We start from the raw sequence: 13377 nt of genomic DNA, 5'->3' as shown, positions 1-13377 counted from the left end.
TAGACGCAGACCCTCCAAGCTCCCATTCTTTGTCTCATAAATGATTACCTGAACTGTTCGTCCCCACTGACCAATCTGGACAAAACATCACTAACTTGACTTGTTCGAACTTACAGGCTTACCCCTCCTCACAGGACCCTGAACTCTGATGCGCCCTCAGTCTGTGCCTGTGTGGGAATGTGGAACAGCCCCTCCTCAAGACCCCCTCCGGAAAATCAGCCGACCACAGCAATCACACTACCCACTCATCCCGCCCCCCACACCCAGTTCTCCCTAGCCTTGTTTACTCCTCCCCATGCAAACTCCCTTTTCACATGAATTTCGAGATGCATAGAGATCTCATGATCTGAGCATGTTCCCTATTGCAGTGACCCCCCTCCCACCACTGCAAAGGTCTCTCTCCCCCATATTGCAATAGTCTTTTCAAATAAAGTCTCTCCTTACCTAAGTCCAGATTTGTTTTTATTTGACAATATTTATATTTACTTAGGTTCACATCTTTCTTCACAGAGAACAGGTTGGTCTGCAACTGTGAAACTAAACTAAAACCAAGGCCCAGAAAGATGAATAATCTGACCAAGCATACTCTGCCTCAAAACTCAAAGAACTTTGCAGTCTGATATAATTTGTGACTAACTTAGTATTGAAAAAGATAGGGCAGTATAGCCTGTGCGTGGCATGAAGCTGTCACATAATGCACAGCAGGGGGAATGAGGAGACGGTGTTATGAAGTGTCACCTGGCAGGGCAGTGTGGTATAACAAGAACCATACCTGGCCTGGGGGTCAGGCGCCTCACGTTCCTGTGCCACATCTACTAAGTGACCTTTGGAAGATGACTTATTCTCTTTGGGGCCTCTGTAATTTTATCTGTAAAATGAGGGGATTGAACTTCATGATCTCTAATCTCCCTTCCAGCTCTAGAAGTCTATGGTTTTAAAACAATTTAGAGTAAATCATAAAGATGAACCTACAGGCAGTCAGATCAGCAAAGGTGACTGAAAGGAGGGCAACATGGTGTTATGGCCAGGGCCGTAATGAGATTCGTAATTAAATATAACAACATGGGGTCATAATCAGATCTCATGCTTCAGAAACCACATTAATCATGAGAGGGATCAGGTAGGTCACTGTCCCCAGAACACAATGGGACCTTGAAGAGGAAAATGAAGTGTCCTTCTCCCTCTCCACTGCTGAGCGGTATGCTTCAGAGGGGGAAGCCTGGGCTGGGCCAGGACATGAGCTTTAATCCTGCATTGCACTTGAATTTCCACCTCAGTAAAACAGGAAATTTAGATCCATGCTCTCAAAGATTCCCAAAGCATCTCTAAAATAAAGAGAACGTTAGATCCCTCTGAAGGCTGTCAAAGCATGTCAAGTTTTTATTTTCTTAAAAATGAGTTGGGTATTTACTCCTACTCCACATTATATCTATTTCAAACTTAAAATATTTAAAATAACTTATCACATTGTAACCCAAGCACTGTAAAGCTAATGACCCCTAAAGACTGTAAAGTTTGGTTTACAACTTCAAGACATCTGAAAAGAGTAGATGCAGGTGTACCCCAGTTAGACACTTCTAGAATTGATACTCTATGATTCTTATACATAAGAATATCCTTGCTTCTGTAGTAATCCTTTATCAAATGATAAACTCTGGGGTGTGTGTGTGTGTGTGTGTGTGTGTGTGTTTATTGGGAGAACAGATGTTGGTTAGGATGAGAGAAAGGGAGCAAACGTGGAAGAGTGAGTGCCAGGAAGAAGGCCTTTATAATGAAAAGTTTGACTCCTAGAAGGAAAAAGAAGGAAAAGCAGACATAGTGAGGCTTCAGGCTCCCTGGGGCTCAGATCAAATGCAGCAGATCCGCCAAGCCTGAGGCCAGCCCTCAAGCACAGAGACAGTAAGATGGCACAGCCTAATAAATGCCTCACACCCTGCTCTGTCTGATTCCAAACTAGCATTTTACACAATGCAACGCCATCTATATTTAAAGTGATGTAATTTAGCCACATTTAATTCTCATGTTCCCATACTCATACCATTATTGAGGCCACTTTGATCACTCAGGGTGAGCTATAGTTAAGATCTAGCCCTGCAACTACCTGGGTCTGTATCCATGTGTTGAAAGATCCTGGACTTGTTACAAAGGTTTATCGTGGCGTTGTCCCTTCAAGGGTCACCCCAGTGTGCCCTATGATCTTCCCAACCAATCCTCCTTCTCTCATAGACTATTATAGCCTCTACCCTTTCCAATCACAAACTTACTTAGAACCCACCTCAAGATTGGGAAATAAAGTTGAACAAATCACAATTTCTATCCTCAAGTAAAGTACAGAAAGTTAAATAGTTGATTTGATTCAATAGATTTATAAACTCCTTCTACTCCTGCCTCAACCCTGGAGCAGAATTAATAAAAACAAGATCCTTCTGGATGCCTGCTTCTCGGAGAAACTAGATGCTAATTTATAACTGATTCAAGCTGAAGCTCCTGGGGTGACCCCAGTACCTCATGACTGGGGAATCTACTTGGAACTGCCACAAAGTAGACATTATAGAAATACTTGGGAGCACTGAGGTCTACCATTAATTTATTATTCATCAGTTGAATATTTTAAATAGTCCTTATACTACCTGAATGTGTACAGCATTGTTCAGAAATTGGGCCAGTATAAAAATTGATCTCTGCTTCCCAGATCTTAAGGTCAGGTGTCAGCAAATTTAACCTTCCAGAAGAGCCTTTAAGTTTGAAGAGAAAATGCCACCAAATCTACTAAAAACAGCTATCACAAAGATTATAGTCTTCTGAGATGAGCAGCATTGGGATAAGTTACACATGATATATGATAATTTTATTTTTCTTAGAAAATTCTGGCATTTTCCTAGGTGAGGTCAGCAGAATAATGATCCTCAAAAGATGTCCACATCTTAATCCTTATACTCTGTGAATATGCTATGATACTTGGCATAGGGGAATCAAGATTACAGATGGCATTAAGGTTGCTAAACAGCTAACCTTGAGATGGAGAGATTGTCCTACATTATCCAGTGGGACCGATGTAATTACAATGTATAAGTGGAAGAGGGAGGCAGAAGAGGGAGAACCGGAGAGACAGCAGATGAAAAGCCATCATTGCTGCTTTGAAGATGCAGGTGAAAAATGAGGAATCAAGCAATGTGGGTGGCCTGTAGATGCTATAATGGACAAGGAAAAGATTCTCTCCTGGTGCATCCAGAATAGAACACGACCGACCCCACAAACTTTAGGTCATGAGACCAGTTTCAAACTTCTCACTTCCAGAATTGTAAATTATTACATTTGCGTTATTTTTAAACAAACAAATTCTCGGTAATTTGTTACAGCAGCAATAAAAAACTAATATACCAGTTATAGGAAGTAGAGAAAAGAGCAACTGAGGCAGCCAACAACACCTGAGGTGGAGAACAGGGAGTTGTAGACACTTGAAGGAGACCCACAGAAGGCTGGAAGGACTGCCCTATAAGAGCGAAGACAGTGAAACCACTAATTGGGAGGAAAATCATAGTGTGGGGAGACCACAAACCACAACAGCCCCTGAGAGAGAGAAATGTGGAACCACAAAGTAGTTAACCACAGAACAATGAAAGTTCTTTAAAAACTAAACCATCCTGGCCCACAATAACTGCCTCAGAAGGCATCGTTTAATTTTAATGCTGACTATCTTATGATCCTAAAACTGGCAAAATAAACATGAAAAAGTTAAACTACATACTTTGCATTCCTAGAAGGAAGGAAACTGTAGATAATTTAGAATTATTTTTTCTTAATTGCCAGAGCCAGCAGAGTGTTTTCATGTTTTACCTATTTTAAAATGGTTGAAATTCTCAATCTGTTTTTTTCTGTCCCTAAAACATTTGCATGCATAACAGCCACACAGTAACAGCAAATTATTCTTACTGTGGGTACCCACTAGGAAAAAAGTAAATTAAAATATCTGTGAGGGTGAAGGCATGTATAGTTTGAAAAATATTCTTTTGTTTTTCATGACATTACTTTCTTTTAGTTGTCACTTTGCCACACTGACCACATCTCATTTTCCTTCCCCAATTTCCTCTACATGTTACGTTTTGGTTCTCCCAGCTTTACTATCTCCAACTTTTTCCTTCTTTTTCTCTAGATGCTACGTGAAATCTACCACGCTGGTGGCTTTACCCACCCTGTCCACGCTGATGTCCTCAAGCCTTATCCCAAACCCAGAATTTTCCTCTGAGGTGTTGATCTACATTTCAATCACCTGATTGCCCAACAGCATCAAAAAAACAAAATACGCCTAAATAATGCTCATAATCTCTACCCTCCTGTTACCTCAAAATATGATCTAGTCCTTTATTCTTCACCTCAGTGAATTGTAACACCATCCATTCGATTGTCCAAATCAGAAAGCTGGACATTTCTTCTCTGAGTCTCACAGTCTTGTCACTGAAACTGCAGGTAGAAGCCCTTTTCTTAGGGCTTACAGGTACTTTACAATGGCACTTCTATGGCTATTATTGCTGCATAACAAACACTTAGTGGCATAAAGTAGAATTTTATTATGCTCATTTATTCTTTGGGTCAAGAATTTGGACAGAGGACAATGAAGATGGCTTGTTTTTGCTTCATGACATATGTGGGTCTCCGAAGATTCATAGGTTGAGGATGACTTGATAACTGGGGGCTGGCATCATCTGAGAGAATCTTCATTCACATCTTTGTGGCTATCTTTGGGAAGTGTATTCTGCAACGAACACCATGCTATTATGGATCTTTACATATCTGTCACATTTGTCACATTACAATTGTTACAGAAACTACTTTAAAATTACGGCAATTATTAGATCCACTGCTAGATCTCATCATTTGATGCATTAATTTAAAAAGCACATATATATCATGAACTTAAAAAAAATTTAGAAATGTATTTTAATAATTGTATTTTGTAATTTTCTGTTTTTTGGTATTTGGTAACATTGTTTTGAGAACGATTCCTCAGACAGCCAATGGGGTTAACAATAAAAGGTTAAGAACTCCTGTGTTACTTGAAGGAGTGAGTAAATTAATAGCACAAATAAAATATTGGTATTTCTGGTTATTGGTAAATTCTGCTTATGTAGTTTTTTGTTGTTGCTGTTGTTGCTTTTAATACAGATCACCTCACCTCACAAGAATGCTAAACAAATATGGTCATACTCTCTTGGGCTAAAAATACATTTTATGTTGTTTGTTTTGGTCCATATTTCATTAGTGCCCAGGAAATCAGTAAGTTTAATTATGTAATAATTAAGCAATAATTAAAACAATATATTGTGGTCTCTGTATTGTAACACTCTGAGTAGAACTGATCCCACACTTAGAAGTAAAATAAACTAACAAACCTAGAGAAGGTTCATTTACTACTGTCTTTCCCACAGTGAGTTCCATAAAATGCTGGTTCTGCATTATATTAATAAATCATGTATGGGAAAAAAGAAAAGGAAAGAAGGAAGGAGTGAGGGAGGGAGACAAGGAGGCAGGTAGGGAGGAAGGCAAAACAGAAAAAAAGGTTTGGGTGTTCTCTGGTCAAATTAGATGGGGAAACACTTGGTTAAACCAAGCATAAAACATTTCTTTATAATGGAATGTCCATGTGCATGGTAAGTCCCTGACAAGAGAGAAGACAGTGTACGGTGTTCCCCAGCCTGCCCTCTCATGACCATCACATTCATGGAAACACTGGGCCAGTCCAGCTGCCTCACTATGCATCTGCGAGACCGTGGTGCAGACAAGCAAATGACAAGCCCAAGGTCAGCCAGCTGTTGGGGAGCAGGGCCAAAACGAGAATCCGTCTCCTGGCTCCCAGTCAAAAGCTGTTTTCACATTCCCACTATGCCAATTAATTAAGAGTGCAGGTGCCTGCCTGCTTAGAAAGAGCAGTAGTGATAAATGAAAAAATCAATTACAGACTGATTGTTGGAATAGTAATCTGAATGGGCAGGAGTTATGAGACAAAAGTAATTCTTCATAGTTCTGCCTAAATAAGAGTTACTGACATATTTTTGATATCTAGACTCTGTGAAGAGCATCTTCTTTTCACCTCCCTCTAACCCTGAGATCTCTGTAGAATTTGTGGCAGGGTAAGATTTGGGGAAAGCATGGCACTTGGTAACATGCAGAGCAGAGCGCCAGTTCTACAGCCGAACAGCAAGCAAATGATGGTAATGGGTTTTCTCCCCTTCCTACTGAGAAACCAAAGATGAGAGTGTCCTGTGGCCCCAGCAGCTGACTTGGATTACCACCCAAGTCAGATTCATTACTTGTAGGTGTGGAGGTTTTTGTTTTTGGTTTTGGTTTTTTATTCATATCTACAGGTTGGAAAGATTTTCTCCTCCTTTCTCCTACTAAATAGTCACTTTAACAAAACAAAGCAGAGAAGAAATGTGGGTTGTTAATTTGTTTGGTAGAAAGTCTGAATATTTTAACAATTCCACACCTAGGGGCAGCCACCTGAAATTGCCTCATTTCCCTTTGCCTCCTCTATTCCAGGAACTAACTTCCGGCTATAGCCAGTAATGGGGCTCCTAGGTAAGGTACAACAGAGGATCCAAGATTCGGACGCCCTGAGGTAAAAGGAGAAAAAGTGGGTGGTCCAACAGAGAACCTCCACAGACCCCAGAGAGAACTGTCCCAAGGTCAGAGAGAGCAGGCCTCCAAGAGGAAGCCAGTGGGGAGAAGGACCAGGGCAGTGTGGGGAGGGAGCTGAAGAACGTGGCCTACAGTGGCCACTGTCCACCTTATTCTCAGCTGTGCCTATGTGCTAGAACGGCTGACACCACAGGCCACTGGGGTTAGGGACTGCATCCCCTTTCCTTCCAATTATGAAGCGCAGTGTTGGGATTACGGTATCTTGTCAAGGAAATGTGACGACAGTTTTCAGATTCTGCAGTAATATCGTTCAATCTATTCCATTCTTTGCTTCTAGTACAGCCATTTTTCTTCAAAATTTAATAGTAAAGGTGTATGTGATTGGACCGGAAGGTAACCGTCAAAGGACTCCTAGAAATTCTCCTCAGAGATAATACAAAATAGTCTGCCATGTCTCAACAGAAATGCCAATTTTGAAAGAGATATATGGGGAGGAGGATAGTGAGACATTTTGAAAAATAAGCTAAATTGACCAAGTTCCCTGCCCACAGAGAAAAGGTGGAAAAACACAAAACAAACAAAAACCTCTGCATCTAAAAAGAACACAGTCCTGAAATGTGAAAGCCATTCAACCCACACCACGGGAGTGAAGGGGAAACATTAGCAAAAAACGATAAAGAAAATGTTTCTGAAATGCTGACCGTTCCACAGAGCAAGTGAAAGCAATTCAGCTAATAATTTTCTTGAACAGGAAACAACAGCCAAATCCTTATTCAGAGATAATCCGTTCTCTAGGAATTCCTTCTTTCACAAAATCTCCTTCTCCCCACCTTTTAAGCTGGGTGACTAGGAATTATCCTTCTGGAGAAAGTCAGCAAGATTTCTCATTTTGTCTTTTTACAAACGAAGACAGCTAGCTCAGAAACCTCCCCGTGTAGCTAACAAGGAAGCAAAGGACTCCCGGCGGGCAGTCTCCGCAGCTGCATTGGTGGGTCTCCATTTAGTTTGTCCTTCAAAGTCCGGAGAATGATTATTCCATAATTCTCTCACCTGATTAATTCTTAACTATGAACATAATTACACTCTCCAGAAGGTAAATCGGTCTTATAAATCAGTCGTCGGTGACAGTTCACTCTGCACAGCACAATCGGCCTGGGCGAGGGGGGAGGGAGGCGGGGGGCGCGGGCTTGCTCGCCAAGCGCCCGGTCCCTCCGCCCCGCCCCCGCCGCCGCCGCCGCCCCCAACGCCGCCGACCACCGGGCGAGCGGGAGGCGGGCCTGAGGTTTGCAGGGCCGCGAGCGCCTTCTGAAGGAAGGCGAAAGGGACAGGGGGAGAAGGCGGCTTTGAGACTTCTCTTCTAAAGCTGCACTGAACTCCAGCCTTCTGGCAAGCTGCGGCAAGCCGCCAATTTGAAGTGTGTGAGCTTTAATCTGCTTCTGGCCTGATGGGCTCCCGCGTCCGCAGGGAGCTGGGGGCATTATTACGCCGGACCAAGGAGATGGAGCGTCTAGGAAATATGTTAATACCCGAGCCCTCCCCGCCGGCCCGCCCTGCCCTTGCCTTGTCTGACAGCCGCAGAGAAAGTGACATTTCAGGAGAGTGTCACTCCTAGCAGGGCTCCCCAAATTTACTTCTATTCATTGCATTAAACATTTTTTTTAAGACCGCAATGATAGATTTGTTTTGTTAAAAATGTGAGGTTCTGGGTTTTTTTTGTTTTTGTAAGTCCAGGATGGGTGAGTTTTGTACACAGAAAAACCCACCTAACTTCTTAAACAATGTAACCACTAATGAATAGTCATTTTGGTTCTTAAATTAACGCATGCAATATTAAAATTAGAAATTTAAAAATCTGGTTTTTCTTCTGTGTAATTTCTACATATAGCTCTTCTATTCATAAGTTTAGCACATTTAGCAACAATCGTATAGGGAGGCTTTGGCTAACATTTGGTTCCATTTACAAAAGTTATTTAAACATCTTCAAACGTTTTAAACTGGATTTATCAATGGACTTTATCCCATTTCCTGCTTAAGTTCTTTAAATATACGATTGGTAAACTTTCCTAGGTACGTTAGTATAATAACCCTTACAAATTAAATTCCTAATATGATGAACCCCAAATTCTCTTAAATGTCCAAACCGAATGGTAAGTTAGTAAGATGTGAACTAAAATGACAAATACGAATCAATTACACAATTGAGATGCACAACTGGAACTACAAATTCACCTGTTACTCTAATAGGCCCAATTCTCTTGAATAAAATTTAAAGTATGAAATATACTCAAATTTCTTTATAATAAAATATCAATATTAGTATTTGATTTTCTTAAAAATTTCTATTATTGTTTCTAATTCATCTTTGAGTTAAAAAGTTATTCATTAAGAAAAATAAATATGTCTTAGATATAATTTGGGGACTGTCTTTCTAAAAAAAAAGGCCTTCTCAGCTTGCTGAGATTTCCTAAATAACTAAAGGATATCAGTCATACTTTCTGGTCTGCAATATTGATAGGAAATGAGGAATGCTGTTTATAGTAACTATATCAATAACTCCGAAATCTAAAGAAGGAGGTAGCCATTTAGCTCACGACCTTGGATTTAGAATCATATCGTAACCTAATTTTCAGGTCAGTTTAGAGTTTGCAAACGCACTCAAACTGACTATAATACTCAAATGAATACTTTCATATCTTTTATTCTTTATGTATTCCTTCTAGTCTAAACCTAAAGTTTTAAAAAGTAATTTAAAAAAGTTTGTTAAAAAATTATAGAGAACATACAAGTAAACAAAATATTACAACACAACCCTGATATGTGCCAATCACCCAGTTCTAACAACCATCAACTCCCAGCTAATCTTGCCCCATTCTCACGTTTTTCCACTTCCCCCCTCCTGCATTATTTTGAGGCAAATCTTAGGTATTCTATCCTTTTAACTGCAAATAAACAATAAGGCCTATTTTTTCAACACGGTCATTTTACCATTACCACACCTAAGAAAATTTACAAATTCCTTAATATTATCAAATATTCAGTGTTCGAACTTCTGATTCTTTCATAAACGTAATAAAATTTGTTATACAATTTGTTTGAATCAGGATCTGAAAAACAAATCCACATCTTGCAATGGTTGATGTGTTTTTAAATCTTTTAATCTGTAAGAACCTTTCCATATTTTGTGCTTTTATTTTTTGAAGAAATGAAAGATGTGTCCTGTAGAGTTTTTGTCATTCTTGATTTTGCTGATTGCGTCACTTTTGTGTAGATTTTCATGTTCTCTATTTCCTATAAATTACAATTTTTTGGTAAAACTACTTTATATAGAGTGTATTCATCCTAATGGAAGTACATAATGTCTGTCTGTCTTTGTGTGTGTTGTTAGAATCCACTAATAACCAGTGCCTAGATCCATTAATTCTTCTGAGAAAAAAAAAAATCTCCTTATCTACTATTTGGTTACATAGTGGTGTGATTTACACAGGAAAGGCAAAATAAGCCTTTAATTTGTTGCCTTATTTACCAATTTTCAAAATATTGAGTTAGTACAGTGGGATCCTCCGATGATGATCGATTAATTTTGTGTTTGTTTTTTTCAATCAACATGTATAGGCAGATTTAAAAATAAAAGACCTGGGCACATGGCCAGACACACCACTCAGGGAATGTACCGGTCAAAGGTGGCCATGACTGAGACTGGAGCTCTGCTGCACATGCCGGGGCTGTGTGTTCAGGGACTGGCTTGCTGGTCACACAGTCAGACAAGGCTGCGAAGTACTACACCCGGAAGAGATCTAGAAGCACAGTCAGAGCAAAAGCACTTGGTTGATCCTACACCACAAAGTGTACAATTTGACCAAATTTCTTGATGTGCATCCTTGTGGGGAAGAGGTCCTAAGGGAATAAGCTGATGCTACTGAAAACTTTGAGGATGCTGGGTACTCTGCAGATGCTGGGGAGTTGTCCAAAGCATGTATCACTGGGGGGCCTCATCCAGCTGGCAGATCATAGTTAACCAAGGGAACTCGTGGCACAATGGTAGCACGTCTGACTCCAAAGTTAACCAAGTCTTTGGACACTCTTGTTGCTACTGTTGATTCTTATTCCAGTTAGTGGACCAGTTGGGTAATCCCAGCCATCTCAGCACTGATCATAGCCCTGATATATTATTATCACCTATACATGGCAGAAAACTAAATCCCTTCTCAAAAGCCCACGAAAGAAAAGACTGCTTTGGACAAGGGAGAAAATATTAACTACTTTGACTGACAGAAACTTTCACTTGAAAAAATAATTTTAATATGTATGTTTTTCCTCCCTGATACATTACAAACAAAACCAAAAGCATTGTTTTATGCTTTCTACTCTTGAACTTTTTGTGTGCCTTCTTATTCATCAACTTTATTTTGATGTTTCTTCACTATGTAATTCACTTATTGTAAGCGTGATCTTTTTAAAAATACATCTGACTTTTAAAATATAAAATAATGAATAAATAAAAATGAAAAGAGATGCTGCTTTCAGGTGGTTTAGTCTCTAGTGAAAAAGCATGACTCCCAGCTTGGGCAGCCTACAGTCCATGCTTCCGAAGTCCTGAGTTTAGGAGATGGTTAACAGGAAGACATGGAGGGAGGGAAAAGACCCTTATGAAACTTTAATATCCTGTGCTCAAAAAAATAAAAAAAAATGCCTGTTTAAGATTGTTGTGTTTGGGTGAAAATAACAATTTTATTGGTGATTTTTATGTGTGAGGATTGGTTCAATGCATTTTAATCATATTATACATATTAACTAATTTAATTCTTATACTGATAATATCATTACCCCATTTTACAAACAAAGGTACTGAGGCAGACCATAGTTGAGTAATATGGCCACTGTCATCCAATACACAGTAGAGAATCCGAGATCCATGTTCAGAGATTGAGACGCTAACAACATGTTTTGCCATTGAAACTTACCTCAGTGTAGAAATTTCAAAAATGAAGTTACTCATCGGTGTTTTGAATAGCAAGGAACTTAAATCCATACATGGCATTGAAAAACAAGTAAAGGAATTCATATAAACTAAATACCAGAGCAATCAAAGATATTATTTCTGGCGAAGGGAAATGATGATCTTATTAAAAATGAAATTGGGGACTTTCACTTTAGAATGTTCGGGACTAAAGCTTTCAGAACATTCTGAACTTAAAGACAGTTGGAAACCAGCATGGTAAATTGGAAAGTTTAGTCAGAATCAAACACAGCCACATAGAAATTCAACCTTTACCACTTACTAGAAATGCATCCTTGGCATTTACTAACATCCCTGAAACTTGGTTTCTTTCCCTGTAATGTCATGTCATAGGCATCCTGTGTCAGAAACTACTGGTTGTTCTCCAATATTCATTTTTTTCTTTTTCTAAAGTTATATAATTTTCAGATGGGCTCAGGTGCACCCATAAGGGGGAAAAAAACCACTATTCCTAGCATCCTTTGCATCTCGGTTTGGCCATGTGACCAAGTTCTTGCCAAGGGGATATTTGGGTGAATGTGGAAATTGTGTGTGTAGCCCTTCACACACGCTAGAGTGAGGTTACAGTTGTGAGCAATCTTAGATCATGCTGTCAGAGAAATACCCTATGGCTGATGGAGCAAAGAGAGAGGAGCATGTGCCCCTGATGCTGCGAAGTCTTTAAACCAGCACTGGACTGCGTATGTCTGGACTGCAAAAAAATCACTGTTATTTTGAGTCAATTACAGCAAGTCAGCAAGTCACCCCTTCTCTTTACAAACCCTCATAACCATTCATTGTCCTACTTTATTAAGATTGACTTGTTTAAGCAGTATAGAGCTTTTTGCTAAGGTAAACTGAGAATAAACATTGAGAATATTTCAATGACCTTCAAAACCATCAAAATGGAAAATGATTTAGAAGAGATCATGATGTTTTCATTCATAATTTTCCACAGGAGAACTGGAAAAATATAAATTTTGTGGGTTCCGTCTCATGTGCAATTAAAATATACCACCACTTATAAATTCTACATTTCTTCTTCAATTTAGGGAGATTTGTTGCATTCATAAAAAAAAAATGTCCTTTTCCCTAGTCTACCTCCTATTTGTTTTATATTAAACAGGCCTATGGGTTTGTGTTGACACAACAAATAAAGACAAATTCAAATATTATATAGTAAACTCAATCGATATAGAAAATCGGCCTAACCCTGAGTCTTGTAGATTCCATAGTCTAAGTATTTTTCCCAATTTGTTTCTCCTCTCCCACCCCACCACCAATGCCTCTGAGTTTTCTGAAAATAAATTTACTGCCTCTAATAGCAGCTTCTTCCAATTAAGCCATCACGCATCAGGATGCTTTTTACAAATCGGAAATCCAATTATATCGTTTTGCTGCACAGACATGTTCTAAAGATCCCTAATATCTTCAAGATAGGGATCCAAACCCAGAAACAGGAGACTTTGTGATCGGCCTCTGGCTTCTTTGTAGCTCATCTTCCCTTATCATCCCCTCACCTTCTACCCCACTGAACCTCTCACCATTCCATGAATCTCACACCCTTTTCCATCTTCATGTCCTTATTTACATGTGTTCTTCTGCGGTGTCTTTCCCAGTGTGTCTTCTGATGATTCCTATTCTTCCTTTCCTTTAAGATTTTCTCCAATTTTCCCCTAGGAATCATTCTTCCACTGTACTCCCAGAGCATCCTCTAGATGCCCCTGTGATGGGATGCAAGGTGC

General features: G+C 39.6%; 1 pseudogene; it reads left to right on the top strand.

Annotated features, from left to right (window-relative positions):
- The first annotated feature begins 8368 nt into the window (after positions 1-8368).
- On the top strand, positions 8369-10833 carry LOC105812722 (annotated as a pseudogene).
- Positions 10834-13377: the final 2544 nt, after the last annotated feature.

The sequence above is a fragment of the Propithecus coquereli genome, unplaced genomic scaffold (assembly GCF_000956105.1).
Source record: "Propithecus coquereli isolate 6110/MARCELLA unplaced genomic scaffold, Pcoq_1.0 Scaffold261, whole genome shotgun sequence".
Taxonomy (NCBI): Eukaryota; Metazoa; Chordata; class Mammalia; order Primates; family Indriidae; genus Propithecus; species Propithecus coquereli.
Note: the sequence above shows the minus strand (reverse complement) of the source record. Positions and strands in the feature narration are given on the sequence as shown.